This window comes from Bombus flavifrons, chromosome 1 (genome assembly GCF_040668555.2).
Source record: "Bombus flavifrons isolate JBK064 chromosome 1, iyBomFlav1_principal, whole genome shotgun sequence".
Classification (NCBI taxonomy): domain Eukaryota; kingdom Metazoa; phylum Arthropoda; class Insecta; order Hymenoptera; family Apidae; genus Bombus; species Bombus flavifrons.
Window position 1 is genome coordinate 9,044,430 of NC_138442.1, and position 10,155 is coordinate 9,054,584.

Consider the following 10,155-nt stretch of genomic DNA (forward strand, 5'->3'; position numbering starts at 1 on the left):
ATATTAGATATTATAAATTTAATATTAAATAGGAGAAAAATTAGTATTAAATACAAGGAACTGGTTACTACTATAATCCCAAATTAGACGAGTTTGACGGAATACTCGAAGGATAAGTTTGATATTAGATTATTTAATATCAAATACAAGGAATAAATATGGTTATCGCGATTCTGAGTGAACGAGCAACTAATTATAGGAAATATAGGGAGTGGAAGGATGGGAAAAACACGTCGCAGGAATCAAAGAGATTCGAGAGGAAACGTCGAACGTCCACGCTGACGTCGAGCGTACTACTACGCGGTTCCACTCACGATATGCCAGTCGAAAGAGATTAGAACAGCTGGTTCCAGGTCCCTACCACGAGTTTCCCCTAACTGCATCATGTCATTCGCGATACCATCGAAAATGGTGAATCATTGTGATCTTCTCATTCGATCGGTCGGACCGATCGCTCTATCGATGGAGAGGATAATTTTCTCTGAGCTTAAAAGTAATTTACTCCTCTTCCCTGTTGGGAGATTCCTATTTTCGTGAGAGACTCTGAACACAGATTTTTACTTTTCTTGTAAGACCAGGGGATTCGAATGTTTATTTGTAAATTATTAAATTTATTAATTCGAAGATAGTGGATCGTACAACGTGATAGGAATATTGCTGATAATTTCAGAATTTTTTCAGATTTTTTGAAAGGCTGGAATAGAAGAAAAAAAAAGGTGGGGTTTGGTCTAGATTATTAATCTTATTTTTGAATCTGTATTTTCATGGAAAAGTAATAATTAAAATGTAAATATATGATAATACGATGATACAAAGTATATATTATTTTTCATGATTATCAAAGCTGTGTATAGTGAAGTATTGAAACACGATAAAATTGATTTCGACGTATTAATCGGCGTATATGCATTTTAATTATTACGTTATTTATTACTTTATTAATTAAGTATGTTATTCGATGTGCACGAATACAGCAAGCTTGTTATTACTACAAAAAGGTGCAAAATTATATATTTCATATGAGAAGTATCAATTTTGTAACTTTTCGATGTTAATTAAGTATTTTTTATTTCCCTTGATTATCGATTTATCATTTCTCTTATACGATTACTTCTCAACAGAGAGGATCGCAGAAAATGGTTTAGCTTGTTACAATTATTTCTGAATAAATGCGGTGAAAATTAATATCTGGATCGGTAAATTCGTAAGAGTATAAGTTTCGATTAGAATTAATAATTTTTATCGATAATATGTAACACGATAAATCAATAATGTTTCAGTCATAAACCGAATGCTTGTCGTCGTGATGTCAGTGAAATTAAAAATCCTCCGCTAACGTAATCGTTTGTATATTAATTTCTTTAATAGTTACTCAGACTCGGAGTTATAAATACGCTGAATATATAAAAATTCGATAAACGCACGTAGTAAGGAAATTGCAGTCGGTTTCAGCGTACAGTAAAAGCCAATGAAACGAAACTTTCGTGTCGACACGATGACGACAAATTTCTGCAATATCGTATCGAAATATTAATAAACAGAAAATAAAAAAGAAAAAAAACGAGAGTAACAGCGAAAAAATGCGCACACGAGCTGCTTTCTATCGTACTGATGACCTAGAGGTCGATCCAGTCGACCACCATTGATTTTATCTGAGGTCAAGAGACAGTATGAGTGTTCTACCGTAATACTTCTACGTAATCGAAGATCGTCGTTTTTCCAGATAAATAATACACGAGCCAACAACAATCACGTTCGATAGGCAGGTAGAATCAAAACGAACGTGTTTCTTTAGCTTGAAATTAAACGTTGTTCCTACATGAAGAACTTGCATAAATCATATACGCCTTAAGTATCGTTTTATATGGCTCCTAATGTAATCGAGTAAGAATATATCCATTTACAGTCTGTAGTTCTAACTGAAATACCAATTTGTATCTGATAAAAATAAAAATATATTGTAAAAATGAGAATTTTGTATAGCGAAAACATTTCTATCGTATTTTTTTGATTTGAACTTTTTTTATCGATATGTATGAAATTGTATTTCATAATACAGTCTTTCGATACAACACGAAAAATACGTATTCTAATTCGTTTAATTTTTGTTTTGTCTAACGACTGTCGGAAGACGTAGATAAAAGACGACAGAGGTTGAGAAATGTCTCTGTACCGGAGAAACATTTGTTCGAAACGAGTTCAAAAACTTATACAGATGATGAAGTCTAGACGAATAAAAAGTCATATCATAGATGATGAAATTTGTATAAAAAATAAATATCTATCTAATATTTAAATTACAGGAGGATAAACATTAATCTATTAATCACAAAAATGGCCATTATCAGGTTTCCTTGCCCTGCCGCTGTACAAGAGGTCATCTCAACTTAGAAAATCTAATCGAGGAAAACTTAACTCCACGAGCTTCTTCTTATAAATAAACGTGTCTATTTTCAGAAATAAAAATACATCAGAAGTGCGAACGATCGTGGCAAAATCTCGCGGGATAATCGAAGCTGCTTTCAAGTACTTGGCACGTGATCGGTGAGCAATGCACGTGCAGTCAGCACGTGATCGCGAATGTAAAAGCTCGGTACACGTGCGTCAAACACGCACACATCATTCCAGAAAACGACGAAATTTCGACTATACTCGGGCAAATTAGCGATGTGTGATCGTAATTAATCAACGCACACAGGCCTCGTGATCCGGCAGAAATTACACGAACTTCCAGCGACTTCGTTTTTTTTTCTCCATTAGGGTCACTTTCAGGCTTGAGACATCACAGTTAAAAAATGAACGAAAGCTTTTGTGCGTTGTTTCGGTTGTGATGTAGATCGATATTTTTTTTTATTAATTTGTAACTGTGTACGATCAAATCTCGAGATGAGTTAGTGAACGCAAATACGATTTCCCCCGTAAGGTAAGATGCACATATACATATTTCCATTGTTCTTATGGAAATAATGGAAACAAATCTATTTCGGAGACAAAAATCCTGTTTGTTCCGATTGAAGCGATTGTTTGAAGAAGATACGAATGGATTTTACCGGAGGCTAAGACGAAACTCTTCGAACTCTTCGACGAAAAGCCATTGTTTCGATATGGCGAAGATAGGAGTTTTAAGGTTTGTTCCTGATCAATGCACATAAATGTTTTCATTCTTGTTATTAATAATTATCGATGAAAAGTACTTCTACCATTCTATTCTACTTGCTGATAGATTTAATCAACGAAATTATGTGTTATTACATAATTTACATATTGTGTTATTGCATATTAAATTATATATATTATATGAAATTATATGAAATTATGTGTGATTTTCTTTTAAATTGGCAATTTTGACTTACGTCACTTTTTAAGGAATAATACTTCTATAAATAATTTCTATATAATAATAATATTATTACTATTATTATTCATATATAGGAAATCTGAAACAATTCAGAAAACAAATATATCAACGAGGAAGAACGAAGATGGCGAATTAAACGAAGCGCCTAATAAACTGATTAACCTACGAATCAAACTCCTTAGCCCGTTGCTTATTGATATTAATGATCAGCCTTCAAACACGTGCGCATCGATTGTTCAAATTGTATCGAGATCTATTCGAACTTATCAGGTCATCTATTAGAACACTTGCTCTGAAACTACGTTTAATTAACTCCTCTTCTCTCGCGCCTAAGCTATAATATCTTTATAATTCGCAACATTAATACCTAGAAAGTTGCTCGTAGAGACACTCGTTGATTAATCATCCTCTATTGCATTACCCTTATTCGTTTTAAAATTGGAAACTTTCCAGGGAAACGTTCGCAAACGAAACGACTTCTTCCTCGTTGCATTACGCCTCTTCCCTTTCTTCTCTCAGCTTTAGAACTGACTTCTCACCCATAATTATGTTGAGTTATTCTTCTGGAATGGTAGCAAGTTTCTGAACTTGACAATTACTTTCTCGAATGACGAAAAAATGTGTTACTAAGGGAACATTTATAAATAATTCACGACAACCTATATTTTAGTTTAATAATAATCTTTCGCCTTGGTTGAAAGGGTTGAGGAAAAAAGTACATATTTAACCTATACGTAAGTACGTAATAACCGGCTGTGGTTATCCTCGAATTCTTTATCTTTACGAAATAAGTCAGTAAGCACATGTTTGATAAATAATTGTTGAGCGACAATATACACATAGAAGTAAATTAAGTAAATTAACACAAAATAACAGAACAACATAAATTAGTACAAAATGTTGTAATAAATATTAAAAATTTATATAATATAGTAAATTTCTGAAAAATCTGTAATTATTATAAATTTAAATAACATGTCAACTCTTTCCTCTTTGCAGGATGTAATATCGCAATTTTAATTTTATACAAAGCAGCATTTTTGTATCACACTTGATTAACGACCCCTGGTCAACTTAATGTTTGACTACTGGATATTATCATTATTATTATTATTATTCACAGATATACAGCCCTTTAGTATACAACTCCGTTACAAATTGTAACGTTAAATAATACAAACTTATGGCTGACAATGTTCTATTAATATTGTACCTGAAGAAGGATTGTGAACAGGAAAAATCCTTTACTATTACGCGGTTAAATTGGCTACAGATTGTACGGTGAGCTAATTGATGCAACGAACTACTTGATTTCGTCCGAATAACGCTGACGTATTTAACTGGAGAGGAGACAGCATATCAGGGAACACAATGGTGTCATTTAGATGTACCATATCTCATGAAGCGGAAGTCGTTTACTATAGAAAAATCCTACCGGTTTAACTAACTCATCTTAAAAAATTACAAATAATCGACGAACCATGCGAGTCTCGACAGAAAATCAAATTTCCCTAAGACAATTGTATATTCGCTGCTCGATGGGAAATCCGTTTTAAAGCGAATCCCGAATTATGAAAGCCGCCGCGGAATACGGCCGCGTTCCCGTAGTCCCCAGTCAATAAATATAATCCAGAAATCGCGTTACCAGCCGGTACGCTAATCCAGATAATTAGTTCAATATCAACCCGAGCCAAATTCACCCCACGCGGGCTAACGTCTCTCGCTTCTCCTCGTACAGAATTCGTATTATCGGTTCGATCCTGTCGCGCCGTTTCCTTGTTACCAGTGACGGTTTTTACGAGATTGGCCACCTACGAGCTTCGAATAAAGTTCCTGCATTCTACTTTTCTCCGGTTCCGCCCTCATCTTTCCCTTTTGTTGTGTTTTTGCTTTGCATACACGATGGTCACCTCATCGTTCGTATGACACTTTTATTCAGCGTTTTGCCTTAACTCTTTCGGCTACAATTTTTGTGCCACTTCTAGTTGTGGCCAACAACTCCGTACAGCGTAAATATCATAAACTCGAAGTATTGTTAGATGTAAATATTTTTAAACCAGATTTTCTGTCCCATTATTTCACGACTCTGTTGCCTGCGAACAACTGTTCCGTGTATCTACATTGAATGTTCCGTGTACGTGAATGTTTCTAGGTTATTAGAAATGATCTATATTTCTGGATGTTACGAAATTAATTCGCTATTTTTTAAAATCCTGTAGTAGTAAATAGCTGTTAAACAATTCTTGGGTGAATTACTCTGAAAAGTGATCAGAACATTTTCGACGATCATTCTAACGTTACGTGCATGAAATAAAGTATCTTAGCAGATTTAATAAACAGGAACGAAAGGAACAATAGCGTGTGTATTCTTCGACAGTGATCGTAAATGCGAAAATAGGAAACAGAATGAGAAAGCTGTTCGCTCGAATGCGTTTCTCTATTACTGGCAGCTTTTATGGGATGTTTTGAATAAAGCTTCTCTTTTTGTTAGTCGAGCCGCGTGTTTCTCTATCCTTGTTTCGTTTACCTCCTGTTTCTGCTACCTCTTTCCTTCCTCTTTTCACGCGTTTCTCTCGTTTTCCGCTCTGTACCGCGTCATTTTCCTTTTTTGTCATCTCCTCTCCCTTTCCTCATCCTTCTTCTCACCTTTCATCAATCTCGCTTCCCGAATTCTCTTTCATCGATTTTTTCTTATTTTCCTTTTATTATCGCGTTACCTTTTCCACATTCTGCCTCTTTTTTCGTCCTCTTTCGTTCCCTTAATCCTCTGTTTTATCCTTTCTCATTCGTACAAACGTTTTACTTCTCCGTGCCTCGTCTTCTATTTGGTTCTCGTTCTCTATCAGTGTCTCTTATCCCGTCATCCCTCTAAAACGAACGTTTACGACCTAGTTCTCGCCGTTTATCCCTCGTTTATCTTTTTTCTTCCCCCTCCTCCTTACATCATTTCCTCACTTTCCAGTCCGCTTCATTCTTTCTTTTATCCTCTTTTTTAATCGATCGTATTTTCTTCCTTTCGCTTGCTGTTTTATTGTGTCCTTGTTTCTTTTCTTCTACCCCGAATCGAATATCTGCCGATCCAATTCCTGCTGTGTTCGTTTCCCCAATTCTTATCCGTCTTTCTTACTTTTCACTCAAAAACAAGACGTTACTCGTCGTTGACTTGCTCCGTAGAAAATTGCACAACTCTAATGTGAAAATTAGAAAGCGCTATTTATCAATCGTCGAAGACTAAAAACACGATCTCTTACTATCCTTAAGATTTACCAAAAGCTAACAAAACGAGGGACACCGACCAAAACAGCCAAAACACGTTAGAAGAGAAGGAATTGGAAATAGTTTGGACCGTTCAGGTGTGCCTAACCACCAAAGTCTCCGACACTGCGTCCTTGGCAAAATACCAACGTTCCCCCACAACGTGTACATCCGCGTCAGGTTATCCGGATTATCAAGAAATAGTCGTAACCTGCCCCTTTCTCGAGAGGAGGGATGGATGATACGAAAGGGTAGTTGCATCTCGTTCCGGGCAGCGGCACCAACGACGACCCGGCATTAATAGCGCAATAATGCTGCACCAGCTAAGCCTTACGGTCTAAAAAGAAACTAAGTCGGCGTCTGGCTTGGCTAGCAGTCAAATAGCACCCGCGCGCGCCACAATTCCTGCGAATTTTATTCCGGTCGAGTCTCTTGATTTCGAGTGGCTTTCCTCGTTCGTGTCGCAACCAAAGGAAGTCTAATCGTTTTTCCACCTGGGGCCCACGGTGAACGTATATATTGCCTGCTATGCGAATTTTATTTCATATATGTATCTTGTTCTGAAAGCTGCAATAGATTGAAATATATACTGCACCATTACATTTAACGTCCGCGAAATATTATATTGCGCTTGCAAATTTTTCTCTGGCAACGTTATTCTTGCTACTCTCATAGTCGAGAATTTTCTGGCCCATGAAATTGATCTTATTTTAATCACGTTCAAAAATTTGGTAAAACATCACCGATCAACACCGTGCCGTGGTTGGAAACATCTTTTAATTCCCAATGTAACTAGCGTAACGAATGGTTAGACTACGAATATTTCTGCTAACTCATATTTATATATATATATATATATATATATATATATATATATATATATACATACAATAATAATAATGTAAAATATGGAACTTAAGTAGAAAATTGTTTTATCTAGTAAATATGGTAAAAGGTATACTTTCGATGTTTTATACGTTTTCGCGCATTACAAATTTCTTTTAAATTTCTAGTAATACTTATTGTTACATATATTCAAGGTAAAACGTTCGTTCTAACGTTTAACGAGCTTGGGAACAAATATCTATTTAGAAACCACTTCTTTACTTCCATTCATAGAAATATGAAATTGCATAAACATGCCCAGATATAAGGGCCACGAGGTCGCGTCACCTGTACTGATATACTACTGGCTGGAAATATAGTCAGGTCGCGATAAGCGATGTAATATATTTCTCCAGCGCGGAAAGTCCGCGTCGCGGGACGGATAAATCGTTCTTCTGCGCGATTTGATGCGGATAAATTATTTCTTTCGGGGAAATCATCGCCGCCGGGGCCATTTCCCGTGATACACTGCGCAGATGAATCGGCAACTCGCTCGTCTACGTATACGTGATCTATCTCATATACGCGATCGATTTCCTGAAATTAATCAAATATTTAAAAAAACGTAAGATTCACGTACAACCGGAAATTTGAACGTGAAAGTCGAAAGAAAAATTTTACACGGATCTATAGTTTTGAAAAGATCGCGGTTTAACCGATTTTACACTCTTCTTACCGTGCAATACCTGTAGATAATTTTTAATTTGCATGGAGAAGAAATTAATTCGAGCGAATACACGGTGATTTGAGTGTCCCAGTTTTTCTTGATAAAAAGAGGTCTTTTTATTCCTTGCATTTTTACGTCGCTTTTTCGTGATATCTCTATTTTTACGTTTTCCCATGCTCTCTGTGTTTTCTACTATGTTTTCTCTGTTTATTTCTTTTGTTCAAGAATATTTGTTACATCTCGCTGAACTTTTATTGATTCTTTCTAAACAGTACACGTATCAGAAGTGTTCCTTGGAATTTTTGCATTTTTAGTTGATAAGTTACCCTAATTATTAGATATCTTTACAGATTTAAGGTAACGATAAATTTTGCCGAATAGATATGCGTGCGTACGTGCTCACCGGAGCAGAAAGCATTAAACGTTACAGTTTTATCGCTTATCTCGTAAACTTGTTCAAGTTATTTAACGAGTTTAGCACTTTCATACTTTGCGAGAACGCGAATATCGTTAATCGTTAACGGGACTCTCAATCTTTTTTTTAAACGTAATACCTTTACGTTCTTCCTTTTCTATTCTTTCCATCCCTTTAGGCGAATGAAAAGATCGCGTTGGAAGTCCCTCGAGTTTTTTACATTCTCTCACCAGAGAGAAGAATGGATAAAGTGAAGAGGCGCAAGGTGGGAAGTTCGTTTCGCGCGTCACTCGTTAATATGTTAATCTTACGAGCAAAAATCTTATTTTATTGGCCGACGCCAGGCGCGGAGGCTCTGTCGCAGGCAGAAAACGAAAACGTAAACGATTATTGCGACTTGATAAAAACACGGGATGAATAGGGTGTCGGTGTTTTCAACCCTTCCGTCCCGACAGCTTTTTTGTTCCAACTCGGCAATAATAACTTTTTGCCTGACATTCTCAAACAGATATTTTCAAATAAGACCGTACATTCATAAATTCTTAATACTCCCATCAGTGAAGATACGCGTTGCCTTTAATACTTTTGTGTCACTTTTTCTCATCTAACATCATTTTCTAACGATAGCAGAAAGATTTATGTCATGTTCAAATTCTAAATAAACAAGCAAAACTATATATATATATATATATATATATATATATATATATATATAGTTTTATATATAGTAAAAAAAAATATATATTTATATATATATATATATATATATATATATATATATATTTTAGATAGAGACGAAAAAGAAAAATGGAGAAAGAGGAAGGTGTTAATTCGGTTTATCACATTTGGATTCTGAGTAAACGAGAAAAGATATTATATTGTCTAAGAGAGAAACAAAAAGAAAATAAAAAGAGCAAAAATGTTCGTTTAATTTATCTCGTTTGGATTTTAAACAAGTAATAAATAGCCTATGTTGTCGAATAGAAATAAAAGAGAAAAATGGTATCTGACTATCTCTGTTTCTATTCAACGAACTTTTTGTGAATTTCTGCAACGTTCTTGAGAATACTTTCATAAAGTAAGCTGTATGATTTGCCGATTATCAACGTCCAATTCATCTGAATCTCAATTGGAGAGACTAATTTCATTCGAAAAACAAATGAGTAACAACATGGGAATTTGTTGCATCTCGCATATTTTGGATCGAAGAACAGGAAGTTTATAGAAGTCGAGAGCAATTGTTATATTTTTACTCAAAATTACCTGTCTTCATTAATATAAAAAATATTGTCGTCATGCTTTTTGACAGGTAATTTACATACTGATTCTGATTAATTCATCGTTAATTTGAATACTTTGATAAAATTCATATGTCGTTATAGTAAGAATGGACAAAAGTGTCAGGATATATTATTATTCAGTATATGTTATTATTCTGGATATCGAGATCAATGTAGGACAGCATATTAGAAATTTTCTCCGGAACGAAATGATTTTGAGGAAAATGTAACGTAGGAGATTCTGTTGATACTTCGAATAATTGTGTCTTTGGCTGAGTCACGTTTAGAAAAGAAA

General features: G+C 35.1%; 1 protein-coding gene across 5 annotated transcripts in view; it reads right to left on the minus strand.

Moving 5' to 3' along the window:
* LOC138184429 (uncharacterized) overlaps positions 1 to 10,155 on the minus strand; it is a 28,645-nt gene that overhangs the window by 15,660 nt on the left and 2,830 nt on the right. For 2 of the 5 annotated variants that reach the window (XM_069122363.1, XM_069122334.1), the window contains exon 1: positions 72 to 308. The exons of 1 other annotated variant lie outside the window; for it this stretch is intronic. The gene's annotated coding sequence lies outside the window, so the exon portion shown is untranslated. Of the gene's footprint in view, positions 1 to 68; positions 309 to 10,155 lie in introns of those variants that run through there. 2 more of the 5 variants (XM_069122352.1, XM_069122344.1) reach the window with 1 other exon arrangement.